The sequence below is a fragment of the Sciurus vulgaris genome, assembly GCF_902686455.1.
Source record: "Sciurus vulgaris genome assembly, chromosome: 3".
Taxonomy (NCBI): Eukaryota; Metazoa; Chordata; class Mammalia; order Rodentia; family Sciuridae; genus Sciurus; species Sciurus vulgaris.
The window spans coordinates 102,604,210-102,624,586 of record NC_136463.1 but is presented as its reverse complement, the minus strand read 5'-3'; the positions used below and the strand labels follow the sequence as shown (position 1 = coordinate 102,624,586).

The window sequence follows — 20,377 nt, the reverse complement described above, 5'->3', positions numbered from 1 at the left end:
AAGCCATTCCTGGTTATGCACACTATTATCTTACATTTTTGGCCTTCACTAACAGGATCTCTGAGGGTGGACTCTGTTGTTAGAACCAACTCCAGGTCACCGAGGGACACAGGCTGTTAGATACTCATTCCCAAGTCTCATTTGTGACTTGGTGTTAGATTCCTGCACCCGTTTTTCCCACTGGGATGGAGGGGATGTCCTCAACACACGGGCAACAAAAAAGATTAAAAGAAGCTTTTCTGGAGGATTTACTGTTGTGTGTGTGATCTGGGGAAGAGCAGCTCTCCTTTCCATTCCTGGTACTACTTGATTCCTATCTTTCTCATCCTTGTTTAACCCTTCTGAGGTCCTTGTCACCTTTTAGATAGTATCCCATTGCCACTTCCATTTATGCCCTTCTTTGTCTTTTATTAGACATCTACTCTACTCTGCCTACATCTCTAGTCACATCTGTAACATCTTTTTACAAGACTGCATTGTTCTTTGAGGATAACTATGTTCTCTCTTGTTGTTCTGCTCCTGGGTCTCAACCTGACTCTGCTCACGTTTGCCTATGACACTTGTGGGTTCAACTAACAAATCCCTCCTGGCCTTTCAACTGGAATTTAACTTGTAGGTAGGGACCCAGCTCCTCCACTGTGTATGTTTTGGATGGACCACATTATATATGCTCAACCTGTATTTTGGAATTCAGATTCCTACTCTGTGTGCTGGATTCTTCTACTTTCTTTCTCCTTCTTTATTATAATGGGAGTGGGCTATAAAACTTCCCTATATAATGGCATATAATGTGGAAAGGGATTTAGATTCCATCAGAGAGAAAAGGGCAGCAGCATTCATTGTAATCTACCACGCTACCCTTCTCTTAACTCTGTAATTATTCATTGCTCCACCAGTTTCCTTGATGCTTTGGTTATGCTAGGTATATAATTATTTTACCTTTTGTGTACATGTCATGGCTCTCTTATCAGATTGTCCACCCCTTGAGGGAGGTCTCTAGCATAGTGTCCAACTTGTTCTTAGCACATTCCTATGTGGTGCGTGTTTGTGCTGCTGCTGAGTTGAGGGATAACAGAGGGGGAAAGTGAGAGCAGCTGTGGAGGCAAGGGGGCCCCCTCTGTGAGGCCTGCTGAATGCCTGCAGGCTGTTCCTTAGTTTTCTCAGTAAGTGCTTGCTTTCCTGGATGAGCTCATTCCCCATGGGATGGGGTATGTATCATAGACTCCCTGAGCTAAATCACCCCTTCAGGAATTTCTCACAGGCCAAGGCCCAATGAGTGGCAGTGAGTGGCACTGTACCCAGTTCCTCAAATTTGCTGAGGAGCTGGCCTCAGTTCTTAGTTCCCACTGACTTCAAAAGGAATTCCTTCTAATTAGATGCAGAGATTGGTACCCAGCGGAGCATCTTCAGCGGGGCCTCTAAGTGCTGATGTACCTTCTGGTGACCTTATCTGAACATTATGTCACCAAGTGAGGGTTTGGTATCACACTCATTCAAGCCTGCATTCATTTTCCATGACTTGGATTTGCCGTTACAAAGGAGCCCTGCAGAAACTGTGTTGACCATGTCTGTCTTTTTGTGCTTAAATTCTACGTTATATTTAAAAATCTGAGGAAGAAAAGAGAAGAGCACCTAACACATTTTAAGAAACCACAAACACCTTGTAAAAAGTCAACTTGTAAAATCCCAGCTGTTGAAGTAGCATATTTAGCAACTCTTTATACCTGCAGTAGGTATGGATGCATGGGTATATGTGTGTGCACACACATGGTTTGGATTTATTTCAGGAGAGAAAAGAATGCTCAAGAACAAGTAGATCAGGGTCTGTTTGTATCGCTTTTTCTTTTTGTGACCATCTCATGGTGATTGGATATTCTGGGAAAGCTGTTTCACTTTTTTTTTTCAAGTCTTAGTCTCTCATGTCTAAAATATGAGGATATGACCATATGCTTCCTACGTCTCTCTCTAGCTCTCCGTTTATGATTCATTGTCAATAATATAGAAGAGTCGTGAACAGTTTATTTTCAGAAGATGCTGTGTGGACCTAAAATAAGGAAAGATGACCAGTGGCTACATTTTGACCTGAGAGAGCAGGAGAGGAGTGAACTCTTAGTGTTATGGACTGAATGGGTTTATATCCACTTCAAATTCACAAGGTGAAATCTAATCTCCAGTGTGATAGAAGTAAAAAGTCTGGCCTTCAGGGAAGATGATCAGGTCATGAGGATGGAGCCCTCAAGAATGGGATTAGTGATTTTACAAAAGAGACCCCAGAATGTTCTCTTGTCCCTTCTGCCTTGTGAGAACACAACCAGAAGATGCCCATCCGTGAATCAGGAAGTAGGCCTCATCAATCACAGAATCTGCAGATGCCTTGACCCTGCACTTGCAAGCCTCCAGAACTGTGAGAAACAAATTTCTATTGCTAACAAGTCACCAAGTCTGGTTCTGTCATAGCATCCTGAACTAATGGGGGCACCTAGTGACAGAGATCTCCCGTCTATTGTTCTTTGTCTAGTCTTGTATTAGCTCCACAAAGCACTGAATATCCTCCCTCTTTCATTTCTCAATCTCTCTCTCTCTCTCTCTCTCTCTCTCTCTCTTTCATTCCTTTATCCATTCTTACATTCATTTATCTATTTACAGATATCTTTAGTTATAATCTGCAAAAGAAATTTCCTTTGGTCCAGTTTTCTTGCACTTGAAACTATGGAGCTGGGCTAGGCAGAGTTTCAGGTCTCCGGCAGCAGTAACATTCTTTAACTCCATGGAGACCTTCTTCCATAAGCCTGTCAGGATGAAGAGTGTATCCAATCCTTCACCCTCTGTGCATTCATTCTCCTTCAGGTGCACTGTTTTTCCTGGTACATTCTCTCAGATGGCAGCAGAGCAAAGAATGAGGTAACTGCTGAGGATTGGCTGCCAAAACCTTATGTGGGAAAACAGTTTTCCAGAATTGATATTTCTAGGAATGATTGAGGAAAAAAAAAAAATAGATGCAGCTCAACTTGGCAAGGTTAACAGCATAGGCAGCAGGCTCTTGGGCTTAGCTGCCAGCATGACCTCAAATAAACCAGCTTTGCCTGACAGGACACCTGGCAGGAATGCAGGGTGTGGAGTGGCCTGCAGGCTGCAGGGATGGCATGGAGAACAGAAGAACTAGAAAACTGTTGGGAAGTGCTGCCAGGATATCTCTAGTTGTCTTCAGGTCAGTACTAGCCAGAGGTGATTGCAATTGACATTGATATGCAGAAATGTATGGGGCCGGGTCCTCCAAGCACTGGAGGGGTATGTGTGGTCAATTGTGGGCTCTTCTTTCTGGCTTCTTTCAAATCTCATTTCACATATTTCCAGGTAGAGTGCCTCTTCCTCCTGGTTTCCCTGAGGACTGGTCCTTGATGAACTGGGCTACCTACCTGGGGTGTTCTTCATCTTTTAGTATCTTGCTAATATTTTCTTTTGTATCATGCACTTCTAAAATTTCTGCCTGTGATGTCTTCATTGTAGTTTTCTGCGAATGGAGAATTGGAATGCAGGAAACCACAATTTTTTTATACCCTGTGGTTAACCTGTCCTACCTGTCCTAGATAAGAGACATGTAATAGATGAGAACTTATTTGAAGGCCTGAGAACTAGAGAGATACCAGCATAGCAAGAAAGAACCTTAAGAATACCCTAAACTAGCCCAACCCTTTAACAGATAAAAGCAACACCCTGTGTCTAAACAGGGGAGCCAGAGCCAGAAGCCAGGGATCCTGCACTCCAGGTCATTCTCTCTACCATCTTCATCCTTTCAAATGTATAAAAAGGCAATTGTGATGTTCATGAGCACATGGTATAATAGATCATCTTTTGGGGACATCAGGAAAGGGCCCAGATTAGTAAAACAAGATCTATGGCAGAGAACTCTGCAAATGTGATTGAATTCAGATCTGGAAGTTGAAATTTAAAAACGGTGTTGGAACTTACATACTTAGCCACTAGAAAAGGAAAGACCCAACTATCACATCATCCATAACTCTCCTTCAGTACTGGAGAAACTATGACCCAAATAGGTGAAGTGATTTATGTACTCTCCAGAGAAGTAGCTTTATGTAAAGAACATTTTAAAACTCTTTCCCCATTTTTACTAACTATCAAACTCTACTTTCTCTTTCTCTTTATTTACTGTGACTTACCAATCTTTTTTGTTATTTATTTTCCTGAGTGGGGAATTCCATCAACTTTATCTATTTTTTTTATCTATTTGTCATTTATTGCATTTATTGAATTTCTTCTAATTCTTTGTTTATCCTTTTACCTTTTTTTTTTTTTTTTTTTTTTTTTTTTAAGATGTAAATCCATAGATCGCACTGCAGACCTGGTCATGCCCACCCTTCCTGGGGAAGGTAAATGAAGTCTTTGCCTTGTCCACAGGACCCACAGCGCTTGCAGCAACAGCATTTGATGCTCTGCCATGCAGCCATTCCTGTTCCATTGGCCCCTCTTCCTGATTCTCCTGGCAAAGTGTAATTTCAGACTTTTACCATGTTGTAATTTTTATTCCCCTAGGTGTATTTGCCTGGCCTATTTTTTTCATGCCACATTTTAGTTTGTTTCCTCCCCTTGTTTTCAAGGTCCTTTTGCCTCCAGCTGCTGAAGAAAAACACTATTGTGATCACAAGAGCAGGATTGATTTAACTGATAATTCACCAAGCAATCTGGAGCAATCATCACCTCTCGCTCAGGACTTCTCTGTTCAACATTTCCTCCCCAGAAGCCATGGATTCAGCTACAGTATCCTTGTCCCAAAGTCTGTCAATATCTGGATCCCATGCCAGCTTTGAGTGTGTAATTATCTAAAGGCATTTCTGGGCCTTTTGTGCTCCAAATCCTCTTCTGTTTTCATTTCTCTCCTTGAGTATACCCCTTACCTGTCCTGGGTTGATGGTGTATTCCCCATCTCTTGCAGTATTTAAGATTCAAAAAAATCCCATGATTTTAGGAGCAGCAGAAAAGTATATCTTCCAGTCAATCTGCAGTATCATTTGGGTGGGTGAATCTAACTGAGAAAAAGAATCACTCTAAAGTTGCAATGGCACTTGATTAGCATGGGTGGAGAACACAATAGCCCAGGAAGCCTCTTTCTCAGTACAGATTCCTTGGAGTTTGTGCATGTCTGTCCTGCAGAACCCTCTGTATATCTTCCATACACAAATATCCCTGTAGAACCCTCTGTGATTTTGTCATGCTTGTCAGCTCCGTAGGACACTCGGCCCCTTTCCACCCAGAACCAGCCATCACATCAGCTCCGCCCAGCTGCTGGAAACATAGATGGCCTGGAGTACCATATGTGGGTGAATGTGCACTTTTTGTTTAAGTACAAATTATATCCTTCAGGTTGGAAGTTTAAGACTAAAATCTTTATGGATTTCTTTCTGCTCTGAATTGGTCAGAAGGACCTAGATAAGATAAACTAGGCACCAGTCAAAATTATTTTGCTGCACGTAAAGGCATTATAAAATCTCTAGATTCTGCGCCCCCCCCCCTTTTGAAATTAGATGACATAGAGCCAAGAGTAGCAGTGTACAAGAGTAGCAGTGTACTGTAGCAGCCCTGTACTAGGGAACCAGTCAATCTTACCTTTCTCACATTATCCTCAATACTCGAAATATATATCTTGAGTAAGGTTCTCTATTTCCTGAGGGACTTATTTCAATGATTCGACTTTCAGGTACTTCGTTTTTTTTCTGTATCCAAGGATATGCATATCCTGGGCTAAGAGGGCCTCTTATTGGTGAACATCTTTCTAACTATCCAGGACCATTTGTCCAATGAAAATGCTTTTCTAAAATCTATTGTCAAGGCAAATTATGAAAAACATGAGTTCTCTCTACAAATTAATACAGTTACTTCGAACAAGCTGATATTAATTTCAAGTAGCTATTAAATTTCTGTCAAGTATGCTATTCTACAGGTGAACAAAAACCTCATTTCTATTTATTATTTCACTTACAACTTATTTTAAGACCTTTTGTTAACCTGGTTTCTCTTCACTATACACAACGTATTTTATCTAAGTCCTTCCCCAAATCTTCATAAATCATATTTAGTTTTGCTTTACTTTAAGAAAGAAAGCCACCAAGTAATCATATTAGTTTAACTTCAACAAGAAATCAAATATTTCTACACATTTTCATTTGCTGTTGCCTGGAGAACTCTTCTAAGATGTAGATCAAAAAAATTCCTAGAAGATAAATTGGGCCCAACTATCTATCTAATATGATTAAGATCTGACTTTGATAGAACCTGAAATTCTCACATAAGAAGGAAGGACAGTAGAAGAGGCTGAGAGAAATTCTGAGACCACTGACTTCCTGTCTGCCTGGTGATAGTACATTAGCCCTTATCAAAGTTGGAAGAGCTGGTACAACACAGCCATTGTAGGTACTGGATCAATACCTGGCAAACAGCTGAAGGTCAGATAAAGTACTTAGGCAGGCAGTTTGCCAGGCTAAAGAGATGTCAAGAAAATCAATTAGACTCTAAAGAAAGAGTAGCAAGCTAACTAAAATCCCATTTTGAAAGGCTTTCTGTATTTCAGAGGTAGTTTATATGCATTCACAATATCTTTATCTCTCTCATAAAATTACATTTGATAAGCAATTAAAACTATCTTTGGGTCACCGGAGGTCAACTCACAAAAGACCGTAAACACCTGCACTAGCCTAGATTAGAAACAGCTACAAAGGATGGAGATTTAATCAAGTTCTTTTCAGGGTATGAGATTACATAACTTTCGATTAATTTGCTCTTTTTCTCTATTGATTACTTTATGTGCATTTGGAATGCCAAAGATGCCCTTGCTCCTTGAGTGGTCATAGACACTGTGGACTATCAATGCCAGGTAGTTGACTTAGTAAATTATAGCTGTCTCAAGTCAAAAAATAGAAGTGGAAAAATAGGACTGATTGTTTTGGTAAATTTTTTCATCAGAGAGCAAAAGAAAGAAGCAAAATGTTTACTGTGTGAAAGGCAGAAGTATTCCTGCTATTTGTTTACCAGTAAAATTTTTTTGTTATTTATATAGTCCCTTTTCTGTCCCAGGGACCTTGTGGGCATATTTGAGTATAAATAACGTGATGACACTCTATTTATCCCATGTCTTATGATTTTCCTGGTATTGTTACATAAGACTGCCAGATAATTAGTAGTACATATTTCTTAACTTCAGGGAGATTTTGTCTACCGGGAAATAATATGTAGATGTATTAATGCCCTGCCAGTAGACATTTATTCATAATTACCAAAGTCAAGTTTTTGAGCTGGTCTCTGTGCTAAACACTGTGCAGATACTGTGCTGAGCTACACGGATATGTTCTCTGCTTTCATGGAACTTACAGTCTAATGATTAAAGCATATAACAAAGAAGCATCTGGAGAGAACAACTAAAAATTGTGAGAAGTGTAACAAAGAGAAAAAATAAAGTAAAACGTGGATAATTTAAACTTATCGAAGGACTCTAAAGAAGTGCATGGCGGAGAGTATTTCAGGGACATCTTGTTCAAAGAAGTGCAGGTTGAGGGACAGTTAGCGACTGGGTCACACAGGCCTTGGCCATAGCAACTAGTCACTCATTGGTGGTTGAGAATAGGTTAGTTTTAAGAATTTTAATAGTAATGTTTGCTATTTGAGATTTTGAAGAACTTTATGTTCACATCTTCAAGGGGTCTTCCTGGATTTCTGTCTCTATAGACTTTTAATTACAATAGATGAACCTGACTTACCCTCCACTTTTAGGATGAGCCTTACCTTTTACACCTGTGTGCAGACCCAGGGCAAAAAACTACCCTTACTCATGCAGTGATTCTGCCGCTTGGTACCCACTCAGTCTTGCTGCTCATTCAGGGCATACACAGGGATCACAAATTTTCCAACTCCTTGATATTTTTACTTCAGCTCCCAACATCAGTTGCCTGCCCATTTGGTTGTCTACCAATTATTCCCATCCTAATTCTTCACCTGTTCTTACTCAGAGTCTCAATTCACATCTTGGACTCCTTTGACCTTGATTAATTGACTTCAGATCCAGTCTATTCTTTTGCCTTGAAATGATCACCCTGACTGGGTTTTGTGTTGCACACTTAAGAATCTATAGAATCTCACATGAATGGCTTCAGTCTTAGTTACAAGAGTCTTGGTTACTAAGTCCTTTTCTTGCAAGCCTAAAAGGATTATTGAAAATAACTAAAAAGATTTCCTTTTAGGTACAAGTGTAATCCAAATACTTATTCTGATTAGGTATTGCCTTTAATAATATTCACATTGTAATTAAAATAATGAACTTCATATCTCCATGGCCTGAGCTGTACCACTTACTTGCTGCATGTAAATTTGGCCAAGTTATGTAAATACTCTAGGTTTCACTTTCCTTATCTATTAAATGGGGGAAATAATAGGACCTACCTCATAGTGTTCTTGTGAGGATAAAATGAGTGAAACACCTAGAATGTTGCTTGGTGCTTTGTAAGCTCTTTGTAAATGTTATCAACTAAGTGGCAGTGTTAGGATTTAAATTTAGAGCCTACATTATATCATGTATTTTGCTCTTGAGACAGGTATCCTTGAATGGCCTGCAACCTTTCAATTTTGGGTCAAATTCAACCAATAAGTTAAAAACATTTTTTACATTTTTAAAGGACTGTAAAAACTGATGAACTAACCATGGAACAAAGAAACAAAAAAATTTTGACAGAGACCATAGTGACTTGCAGAACCTAAAATATTTATTGACTCTACAGAAAATATTTGCTGATACCTGGTTTATGACTTTGTTCTGCATCTTACATATTGTGTGATTTGGGGCAGTATATTTAAACTCTCAGCCTCTATTTTCTCATCTGCAAAAGGGAGATTATAATATCCATGTTACAAGGTTGTGTCAGGGCCAAGATCTGGCAGAGTAGTACTAGCATAATGTTCTGCACTTAGTAGGTGCTTGCTAAATGTAACATTCCTTCCTTCCTTTCCCTTGTGAGTTAAATTGTATTCTCTTGTCATGTATTTAAACTATTTTTAATATTGAGCTAGATGGCTTGGGCTCCTCAATTTCTTGCTCTGTGCAATTACGGGCAAGTTATGTACATAAAACTGTCAGCATATCATTCTTGATAAGCAGCTTGCTGCAGGGCTTCTGGGTGATAATTGACCAAAGGGAACCAAAATATGTGCAAGTGTTTGGTGAGATTCAGAAGCTGTAATTGGGCCACGTTGGAGCCGAGGTATGTCAGTTAACTCAGAACTGTAAATGTGCAGCCAGCAGGATGGTGAAAACAAAAACAAAGCATTATCTGCCATCTAGGTCAAGTGGACGTTTATGTAAATAAAAAACAATATGTGACACAGCTCAGCTTCCTCACTCTTAATTGCCACAAAAGGATGTGAGTTAGGCAAGCTAAAGACTTAAAAAAAAAAAAAAAAAAAATGTCATGGTGGTAATGGTTTCCCAGAAAGCCCAGGAAAGAGGGTTAACTGCATGGTCAGGGCCTGAAGTGCAGAGCCAGGGAAGGCTACCTGGGAGCTGATAGGAAAGTGCCTTGTGTTTGAGGACCACAGGACAGGGCATCTCCTTCCACAATGAGGACAGTCTCTTAGCAGAAGCGAATTATTTATGATCAAAGGGAGTGGACTGCACAGCTACAGCCAGAAAAAAGACTAGTGGCAATGTGTGGTGAGGCATGACACGTTCTGAAACCCACGTGGATCTTGGAACAGGCATTTAAGTCCATATTGATTGGAATGTAGATCCTTGCTCAAAACTTTTCTCGCCCACATGTGACATTTTATACAGTCCATTTTAATCTCTCCCAAAATTAGCTATTTAAAATTTCAAGCCTTTTGGGACTTTACAAACTCTTATTGAAGTATAATACACTTATAGGAAAGTAAGTCAATTAATTTTCACTAAACAGAATAAACTCAATTAATCAACACCCTAACTATGAGATGGAATATTACCAATATTTTAGCAGTCTTCATACTTCCTTCTCATTTCCATCCCCTTCTTAAAGGTGTCAATTATTTAGATTTCCAATAGAAAAAGTTAATATTGCCTCTTATTGTGCATCACATAAATAGAATTATATACTATGTACTTTTTCACATGTATGTACTTCCTTCTTTTACTCATCATTGAGTTTGTGAGGTCCAATCCCATTATTGGGTATAGTTAGAGTTATTAATTCCCATCACTGGGAAGCATTCCATTGTGTGAATATAACACAATTTATTCATTCAAGTGCAGTTGGACATTTGAATAGTTTTAATCTGGGGTCATTACAAATGGCACTACTTTAAGCATTCTGGTGCATCTCCTTGGGTGACATTTCTGTTGCTGGGTTATAGGGTATGCCAAAGTTGAGCTTTAGTAAATCATGTTTTTCTAATGTGGTTGCATGGATTTAAATTTCATATTGGTAAATTTTGAGGAGAGGAAATAAATGTTTGTAGGTGTCTATCAGAATATAATCTATCAATGCAATTCTGGGGACTAGGTATGGTTGTATTGCTAACAACTGGATCAGTTCTGAAGTCAAGAGAAATTAGGGAACAAGCAGGTGGAAGACAGATGCCCAGCTGGGTGCAAAGTGGGATAAGCCATTGCTGTGGGGCACTCACTTTGAAGACCTTTTCAGAGTGGTCTACTACGGGAATTAACTTAAACATGGTGTTTGCTGGAAAAGTGACAGTAACAGTAATTGGACATAAATGTTCAGATATTATCTATTAATTGCATATACTATCTTGATTTCCTGGATGGTTTCCTGTTTCTATTTGAATACATATTAAATATTAGCTACCTGCTTTTGACAGGAAATGATCACTGAATCATCTAGATACTCAAGCTACAGTTTGAAAATTGTTGAGTGCTTTGGGCTATTAATTGTAGAATATTTCTGCAAAAGACAAAAATGTCCTAACTTGGAAAAAATTTAAAAATATTTTTAAAGCTGGAAGAAATATTGGACCTTAAAATTATAGTCAGATTGTTACATCTTTGAAACCTGGAAACATAACTAGTCATCAGACCGTTGACTCAGGAGTTCAGAGTAGTAAGAAGTTACCAGAATTGTTTTGGATAAACTTATGTCAAATCATTTTATGTATGACTTGACCAAACACCACATGAAGAGGAAGCAGTAGGCACTATCTGGACTTCTGAAATTTTAGATTTCTTTCCATGTGGCATTTCTGTCTGTAAATCAGAAGTGGAATCCAGTTATGTTATTTATTAGCTAGAGGTATGTGACCTTGGATAAATTTGCCTTCCTTATTGAGGACTAAGTTTGCTCATCTATAAAGTTGGGACAATAATACTTGCCCTGCAAGGTTTTTATGAGGATTATTAAGTATCCAGTTTATATATTTGCAATTTCTCAGCCTTTGAGCCTCTCTTTCTTCTTATCCCTCTTCTCTTGGGAGGTCAGGTGGTATTGCAACACGGAGCCACAGTACCTAGATCCATAATACCTGCAATACTCAAAGTCTCCCTTTGACCTGCTGTTGTCTGCCTTTTCTATCCTTGCAATTATCATCTAGGTGTAGTTTTCTATTTACTTGTCTATATCTCACATAAACTGTAATTTATCAAAGAGCAGGAACCATGTTTGTCTTACCCCTAACCCTCAATAGAGAGCCTCCCATATAGTTGAAAATAATTATTGAGCTCCCCAAACCCCTCTATTCTTTAATTATATGAAAATTTGATATGAAAGTCTTCCTTCTGGTAGTGTTATTGATACATGGAAGCCAGGACAATTCAATGGACATTTGAACATTTAGAGATGTGGTCAGGCTAAGCAGGATGAGAGTAGAGATAAAAGCAAACCAAGTTGACACAAGAAAGGTAATAATTATGTAGGTACGAAGGAAGTAGAAACATGCCTGAATGTGAGTCAGCAGCTTGGTGCTGTTATTAAAAGTGCGAACATGATCCTAGGATGTATTAATAGATGCATGACATGCAGAAGTCATGGAGTAATCTGCTTATTTTGACTTGGCATTGCCTGAGTCCTTGCTATGTATGTTAGGTGTCTTTCTTTCTTTCTTTCTTTCTTTCTTTCTTTCTTTCTTTCTTTCTTTCTTTCTTTCTTTCTTTCTTTCTTTCTTTCTTTCTTTCTTTCTTTCTTTCCCTTTATTTATTAGAAGGTACAGAAAGATTGAGGAAGATATGGTTGGTATACGCCCAAATGGTCAAAGATATCAAACAGATCTTCTCTGAGAAAAGTTTAAATATGTTTGAATAGTTTATTCTTGGGGAGAAACTTGAGACTTCAGCAAACTTAGAGTGTTCTGTGCTTTTCAGGATATTGTGTCAACATGTGGTGAGCATAATACGGTGCCATTAACCCACAGGACTGGGAGCGTTCATGAGAGGACATGTGTTTCCTCTTTCCTGCAGAAAACTGAATCTCCAAACTTTTTTTTTTTTTGATACTGGAGGTTGAACCCAGGGGTGCTCAATCACTGAACCACATCCCTGGCCCTTTTAAAAAATATTTTATTAGCGACAGGGTCTTGCTGAGTTACTAAGTGCCTTGCTAAGTTGCTAAGACTGACAAGGAGAACTTGAATGTTCTTTAACTTCTTAGTGTGTGGGAAATCAATGATTGTCCCTTTGCTATTATAGTTTTGTTGTCTCTTTCATAGCGTGAATTTCTGTAACTTTCCTGCCTTGTAAGTGTTCTTTGTCTTACTTGCTCAAACAACAACAAAAACAAAACCAACTCACATTCAATTTGTGGTTACCTATATGTTTTTTTTTTTTTTTAAATTTGTTTCCAACTGTTTATTTTATTGATTTTTTTATTTTTACAGACTGCATTTTGATTCATTGTACACAAATGGGGTACAACCTTTCATTTCTATGGTTGTACACAAGGTAGATTCACACCAATCATGTAATCATACATGTTCTTAGGGTGATGATGTGTGTCTTATTCCACCATCTTTCATAACCCCACCCCTTCCCCTCTCATTTCCCTCTAAAGTTCCTCCATTCTTCTCTTACCCCCACACCCCAACCCCCATTATGTATCATCACCCACTTATTGGGAAAACATTTGGCCTTTGGCTTTTTGGGATTGGCTTATTTCACTTAGCATGATATTCTCCAATTTCTTCCATTTAACTGCAAATGCCAGTGAATGTGGAGAAAAAGGCACACTTGTGCACTGCTGGTGGAGTTGCAAATTGGTACATCTACTCTGGAAAGCAGTATGGAGATTCCTCAGAAAACATGGAATGGACCCACCTTTTGACTCAGTTATCCCACTCCTCTGTTTATACCCACAGGACTTAAAACTAGCATACTACAGTAATACAGCCACATCAATGTTAATAGTAGTTCAATTCACATTAGCTAGATTGTGGAACCAACCTAGATGCCTTTCAACAGACGAATGGGTAAAGAAACTGTGGTATATATACCCAATGGAATATTATTCAGTCATAAAGAAGAATAAAATTATTTTATTGATTTTTTTACAGTTAGTGTTTTACTCCTTAAGAAGTTACTTATCTTTTACACTTTGGCATTTCCCCTTGTTTTTGTAGGAATAGTTTTCATTTAGTAAAGGTAGTCTTAAAGCTTCCTTTCCCAGCATTGTATTAGCATCCACTTTGTGAATGGAGCATTGACTTCTCTGTTCAGGTGTGGTCCAGACAGCTTCCCAAGAAGAGGACCAGGACTGAACTGTGACACTGGCAGGAGGTAGTCCTCCAGACTGGGGCAGAGGCAGCCAACTACTCTCCAGTATGGCTTTAAACCAGGTGTTTTTGACCAATAGTGATTAGGAAATCTGAAGATGAATGGGATTGATGAAATACTGACATCATCATGAGAAATAATTTTTTTTTCTTTAAGTCTGTGTGGGCTATTTGCTTAGAATCTAGCTGCATCTGTTCCTCACACATTTATATGCAATATAGTGTATTATAGTAATTATTGATAAAAGAATACTGGCTAGTTTTAGTTCTGTTATCTGCTCACTTAAAAAATAGGCTTGGATTTAAGCTCTTGGGCAATAACAATGTTTGAGTTGGTACTAGGTCATTGTGAATAATTTGTTTTTGTTCCTGGTGATTTTAAAATTAATTTGCCATCATTCATTTGACAAATGCTTATTATTTTCTTTGTATGTTAGTTGCTTGTGATAGAAGTGAATAAAGTATGCTCCTGCCCTAAAGTAGTCCCTACACAGTGAGGTAGTTGAATATTTAAACAATTACAGACAGTGAGATATGTCTACATAGAAGTATATACAAAGGGAAACCAAGTGACTTCTTCTCTGGCAATATGGTAGTCTAGGTACTCCAACTCCAACTCCAACAGGCTTTCTTCTTTAATTCAACTAGATCCTGGGTAGCAGAGAGATAAGGAGATAAAATTTTTGCAGAACAAAATAAAAAGGAAAATAGAGGATAAGTGAATATTTTAGTATGGTGTAATCAGACTTCCAGAGGGAGGATGAAAGAATGCAGGAGGTGAACTGCTTGAAATAATAATGGTTGAGGATTCTAGAATTGATGAAAGATGTAAATCCCAAGGTGCAGGGAGCATGATTAAAAATGAGCAGAAGAAGGAAAGAAAGAAACACCTAGACACGTTGCAGTAAAACTGTAAAGCACCAGATACAAAGAAATTTTAAAAGTAACCAGTCAGAAAACAGATTTGCAAAAGAATGGCAGTTAGTCTCCTATTAGACTTTAAAGAATGTAAACCCAGTGAACCATAGACTGATATCTATTAAGGACGAGGGAGAACATTTGTCAATCTAACACTGTGTACTTAGAAAAATCATCTTAAAACTGTCTCTCAATAATGAAGGGAAATTAAATTTTTTTCCATTAAGTAAAAAGATAAAGTTTATTATTGGTAGATTTTTAGTGAAATGAAATGGGTAATCTAAAAAAAAAAAAAAAAAAAAAAAAAAAAAAGAGAAAAGAAGGAAGATGAAAGGATAAGATTCAGAAAAGAATAGTATTGGACAAATGATGGGTAAACATGTATCAAAAAAGCCTTTACATAATACTGGCAATGATAGTAATAACTGATTTGTAGAGTAAAAGCATATTACTTTCGCAACACTGGACAGTGATAATATGTGGGTCCAGAATGGATAATTGAATTTAAATGGGGTTAGGAAAGAGATTAAATATTAATTAATTTTAGATTTTGTTGTTATGTATACATAATAAAATTGCAAAAATGACCAGTAAAATAACAAAAACAGAGTCTATAATTTTTAAACCAGTGTAGGGGGAAATGTGGAAAAGAAATTTAAAAAAATACTTCCTAAATAATAGCAAGAATAATAACAATGATATAGGCAAGAGTAACTCAGGCATGGAAGGAGAACTAAGTCTATGAGAGTCGGGTGATTGACAGAGCAGGTGGTGTTTAAGCTGACTTTTCAAGTGGAAGAAGGTACATTTGGGGAAAGTGCATTCTAGGCAAAATGAAGAAAAGAAGAAAAAGTGTGGGCAAAGAAGACTAAATAGGATTTGGGGTGGATATAAGAGTTCAGTGTCTCTGGAATGAAGCTTTGGTCTCTTGGTCTGGAGAACTAGGCAGGGCTAGTTCACACAGCAAGAGCCTTGCCTGCCAGGCCTAGCTGCTGGGACTCCCAGAGAATCCTTGCAATAATGCATACTGTTTTAGCTTTCAGGGATTGAAATAACAGTCATGTGGCTAGAGGAAAGGGAGATTATTTGTGGGGTATCAGGGAGACTTATTTGCGGGAAATCAGTGGAACTAAGTAATGTGTAGGTGAGAGGGAGAGGAAACTGATCAGGAAGCAAGGTTGGTTTGGGAGAGTGCCCAGGGCTATCTCATTTATTGAGAGAGGGGAAATAGCAAATCTCAAGAGGCGGAGGAAGACAGTGAGATCAGTTTTAGAATATTGGAATATAGATGACCATAAGGATACCCAGACAGAGGTATCTAGTGGAAAATACAGGTACATTTAAAATTGAAATTGTTCTGTGCCATGAAATGTGACTTCTCCACATCACTCAAGGGCAATGACTCATAAATATTGGAGAAATCAGGATTTTAATAACCAGATATTTCTAAAGAAGAGCATACCTTGGAAAACACTTGTCTGACAAAAACAGGTAACACCAAGGACTTCCTCTGAGTTAGTTTACAGCTGCCTGTGGATGCCTTCTAACAGTATGTACTTTATGCATGTGTTTTGCATGTTCCACACTGGCTAAAAAGGGAACTAAATGATATTCCCTTATGTATTCTGGTCTGAGTTTTCATAACAGTTTGGGTTTGCTTGAAATATGCTTTTTGCATGCCTATATTTTATTCCTGTTAAAGTAAGAAGGAATAGATACAGGTCTTTTGAAATCATAAGAAATTGAGAAATTCCTTGAGTTTGTTTTGGAAGGTAATCATGTACAATTCTGTGTTTTGTGTTGACAATGTATCTCGCCCAGCTTAGTCCCACTGCCAGATGCCTGGGACTCTGAGCTCATGATTGGAGTCAAGGACACTGTCTTTCAAACACATCTACAACTTGAATTTCCTGATTTTTTCCCCCTATCTTTTACCTGTCCTATCAGTTTGTTGTAAGAATCAAAATAGTGCTTGTAAAACTTATTTTTTTCTTTCTTTTTTAAACTGTACAAATATAAGAAGGTAGAGAAACAGAAAATGATTCAGTTCATTTCCAATACAGATATGTACCTGTTTGTAATTTTCTTCATACTAAGGTTGTTTATTTGTAAGTGGGGTTATGTGAAGGCTTTTGATTATGCATAATTTCTCAGGCACACATTGCCTAAAGATACATTTATCTTTCTTTGACCTAATCCCTCTGTGTATTTCAATTCACTTGAAGTTTCTCACAGGCTTGTACTGTTTTCACTCATTTTTTTTTTCCTGTAATACTTTTTATGCTCGTTCCTACAGACTGTAATAATGTAACATAACTCAGGGGCAAAAAAAAAAAAAAAGAAAAAACTGTGGGAATCTTCTTTGAGAATTGTCTTCCAAGAATATACTCTAATGTCATTTCTCTGAGAGTGGTTATCTCGTTTGTTCCTTTTGCTGTTTGTTTTGATCAGCTTTCTGTCAGATTGCTTCTTGAAATTCCGGCACTCCAGGACTGTGACTCTACCCACCATGTAGGTTTGTGGGGAAAGTTGACCGGTGAGCAGGAGCAGGTGTTTGCAGACTCCCCTGTGAATTCCTGACTGAAAGGGATAGGAAATGCTTCCCCAGGAGCCACCAAAGCCTAGTTTGACTGCTTACCCAGAAGAGACAGTGGTGTGTATGGCTGACTTTTTGCCCTTGTGACTTTGGGAGATAAACTGAGTGATGTTCTGTCGTGATATGTAGGCATCAAAGTACTTACATCCACAGATCCAGCTTAACAGGGCAAGGAGGATTTTACTTATTCTAAAATTAAATTCACAATGACAAGCAACTGTTTTTTTAACTTACAACTATGGACGTTTATGTTAATATACCTTGTGTTTCTTCTCATTAGATAATGAATGCAGATGCCATTGACATTTGAACCTAAACCCAATGGTCTAAGACTATCTTCATGCTGACCTGGAGAAGAAACCTAATTATGCTCTCCTGAGTTAAAACAATTATTGTGAGAAAACAGAGAGATACACTAACATTGAGTTTCCATGAAAAACTGCGTATTTAGATAAAAATCTCATTGCATCTTACCAATGGTTTCATGGTATTATGGGTCTTATGATTTTTTTTATAGAAAAATTACATGGAACAATGTATTTCATGCAGTTGTAGTGAACAGAAAACTGACACATAATATGTTCATATAGTAATTTGTGTGGGAATTGTGTTAATTTTTTAAAATATTTTAAAGTCAGTAAGTCAATTTGTGACTCCATTTCTGAGCCAGAGAAGAATTCTGAGGGATTCGACCCAGCAAACACAAGAATTTTGAAATTAATTTAGCTTATAAAATGGCATCTCAGCAAAATAGAAATAGCTGAGAGAGAGAAAAAACAATCAGTGGTGGAAGCACCCTTCAGTATGTTTAGTGTATCGAAATGTTCCTAAATGACTCAAAATGTTGTTCTTATATATGATAAATATTTTCTATACTGCAACTATATGTTGGCAAATGAACAACATGTACTGTTGGTGAAGAGGCTGTAAGTGTCAAATACTAATTATCATGATTATGATTTGAACTTGTCAGAACTAACATCTTGAAATCTTGAAGAGGATTTGCAGGATGGGAAAAAAGAATGTTGCAAGTTCCTTTTCATTTGGTTATTATTAAGCTATTGAGAATGCACAAGTAGTGAGCCTTACAAAAGCCTGTGCTGTGATGTAGCTAAGCCCTCTTTAAAGACCATTCAGCAAAGACCCACATTGTCCTTCATTTCATGTGAAATACTGGTTCATGCTGTTCTCCCTCCACACTCATCTTGAGAACTTTCACACAGCCTTTTTTTCCAGATTTCTTACATGTTTTTACTTAAAGAGAAATGTGATACATTATCAGGTAAGGAGTTCTGATTGCCTTTCTTCTACTCACATTAGATTGGCTTAACATCAGGAAATTTCTGGAGAAGTAAGTATTCATCAGGGTAGGGGATAGGACTGAGATGCCTTTTCAGATTGAAAGTAATTTGGTTAGGTTTTCCTTAATCTTTACCCAGAAGTGAATTAACTGCCCCCCTCTCTGCCTAGGCTCTTCCTTCAGATCAGCTGCCTATTCTGACTTGCATAATCTTTCTAAAACTTAGAGACTACCACTTTGTTCTTTAACCCAAAGACCTTGTTTCATGTCTTCCTCTCAACATTTTTCTGGAAATCCCCTCTCTGCACCATAGAATCCTCGCTCCTTCATTGCATTGGCCCCTAGGTGGTTGCTATGATACTTGTAATGCTTGGTGGCACTCATTTGTATGCCCATTTGTATATCCTAAACTGTGCTGTAAATTTCCTGAACACAGGGATGGGCCACAGCACGTCTACATCTCTAGCACTGAGCACAGAATCTGGCCCAGAATACGTTCTTAAATATTCCTTGACTGCATAAAATAGCATCACTTTTTATTGTGGTCAAGACCCCTCAGATTCTGGCTCATTTTTTTTTTTTTTCTTCTTAGCTTCATTTCCTTTCCCTGTACTCAGCTACCAGATGACAGCCTCCCAGGATCATTTGCCGTTCCCGAAACATGCTGAGCACTTATAAGCATTCAGATTCTTGCTCTGGGCTCAGGCTGGTCTCCACATCTCTTCTTGTTAAAATTTCATTTGTCTGTTTCAGCCTAATTCAAATACCCAGATGTATGTCCAACTGTCTGTATGTGTGAGAAAACTCTGACTCTTCTAGTAACCCCAGATAGAATTATATTGTCTCCTGTGTGATATACTATAATTTATTAATCCTGTTGACTTGCAATATAGTTGAATGAACATGTCTTATTTCCCCACTGGCTGATGATTTCCTTGAAGACAAGAATTATGTTGATATAGTCATTTATTCATTCATAATATATATTGGGCATTTCTATGTGCCAGGAGTTGTGTTAAGTTCTGGACAGAATGTGATGGCACCTGTCCTCAAAGAGCTCACATTCTAGTCAGGGGAGAAAGATAATAAACAAATAATACAGACTAAGTCTGATGGTGATAAACACTCTAAGACATAAAGCAAGAAAAGAGGAACACATACTCACAAAATCCTCTCTGAGGATGTGACACCGTATAGAGACCCAAAGGAAGCAAGGAACACCTTGGTGAAAGCACATTTTGTGTGGAGGGACTATTGATTCCTAAGACCCGAGAGCAGCAGTGTGCTTGCAGTGCCCATGGAAGAACATGGAAGTCACGAGAATGAGGCAGAGCAAGCTGGTGGGAAGTAGGAGTGGAGGCAGAGCTCTAGCGGAATGCCAGATCAAGTAAGGTCTTCTAGGCCTTGACACATACTTGGGATTTTCATCCAAATATCTAGGGAACCTTTGATGGGCTTTAAAGGAGTGACATGACCAGACTTTTTTTTCCTCCCAGTAATGGGGATTGAGCCTAGGAGTACCCTATCTCTGAGTTATCATCTTTTATTTTGAGACATGGTCTCACTAAGTTGCTCAGGACTGAATTTGATCCTCCTGCCTTAGCCTCCTGAGTAACTGGGATTATAGGTGTGTACCACTACATGCAACTCAGACTTTTGTTTAATGGTCTTGCCCTGGCTTCTATGTCTGTAGAATTGTCTATAGGGAGGCTAGTATAAATTACTGTGATCAGTCAGGATGCTAGTGAAACTGTGTCATCAAGAAATGGTGTCAGTTTGGACCAAGGGGTAGCTATGAAATCATTGAGAAGTGTTTT

The 20,377-nt window shown here is 38.3% G+C and overlaps 1 long non-coding RNA gene across 1 annotated transcript; it reads left to right on the top strand.

The window, feature by feature from the left end:
• The first annotated feature begins 4,347 nt into the window (after positions 1 to 4,347).
• Positions 4,348 to 14,845, top strand: LOC306656761. The gene is made up of 3 exons (XR_013762636.1): positions 4,348 to 4,508; positions 4,592 to 4,776; positions 13,691 to 14,845. It is a non-coding gene; the product is annotated as an uncharacterized lncRNA (long non-coding RNA).
• Positions 14,846 to 20,377: the final 5,532 nt, after the last annotated feature.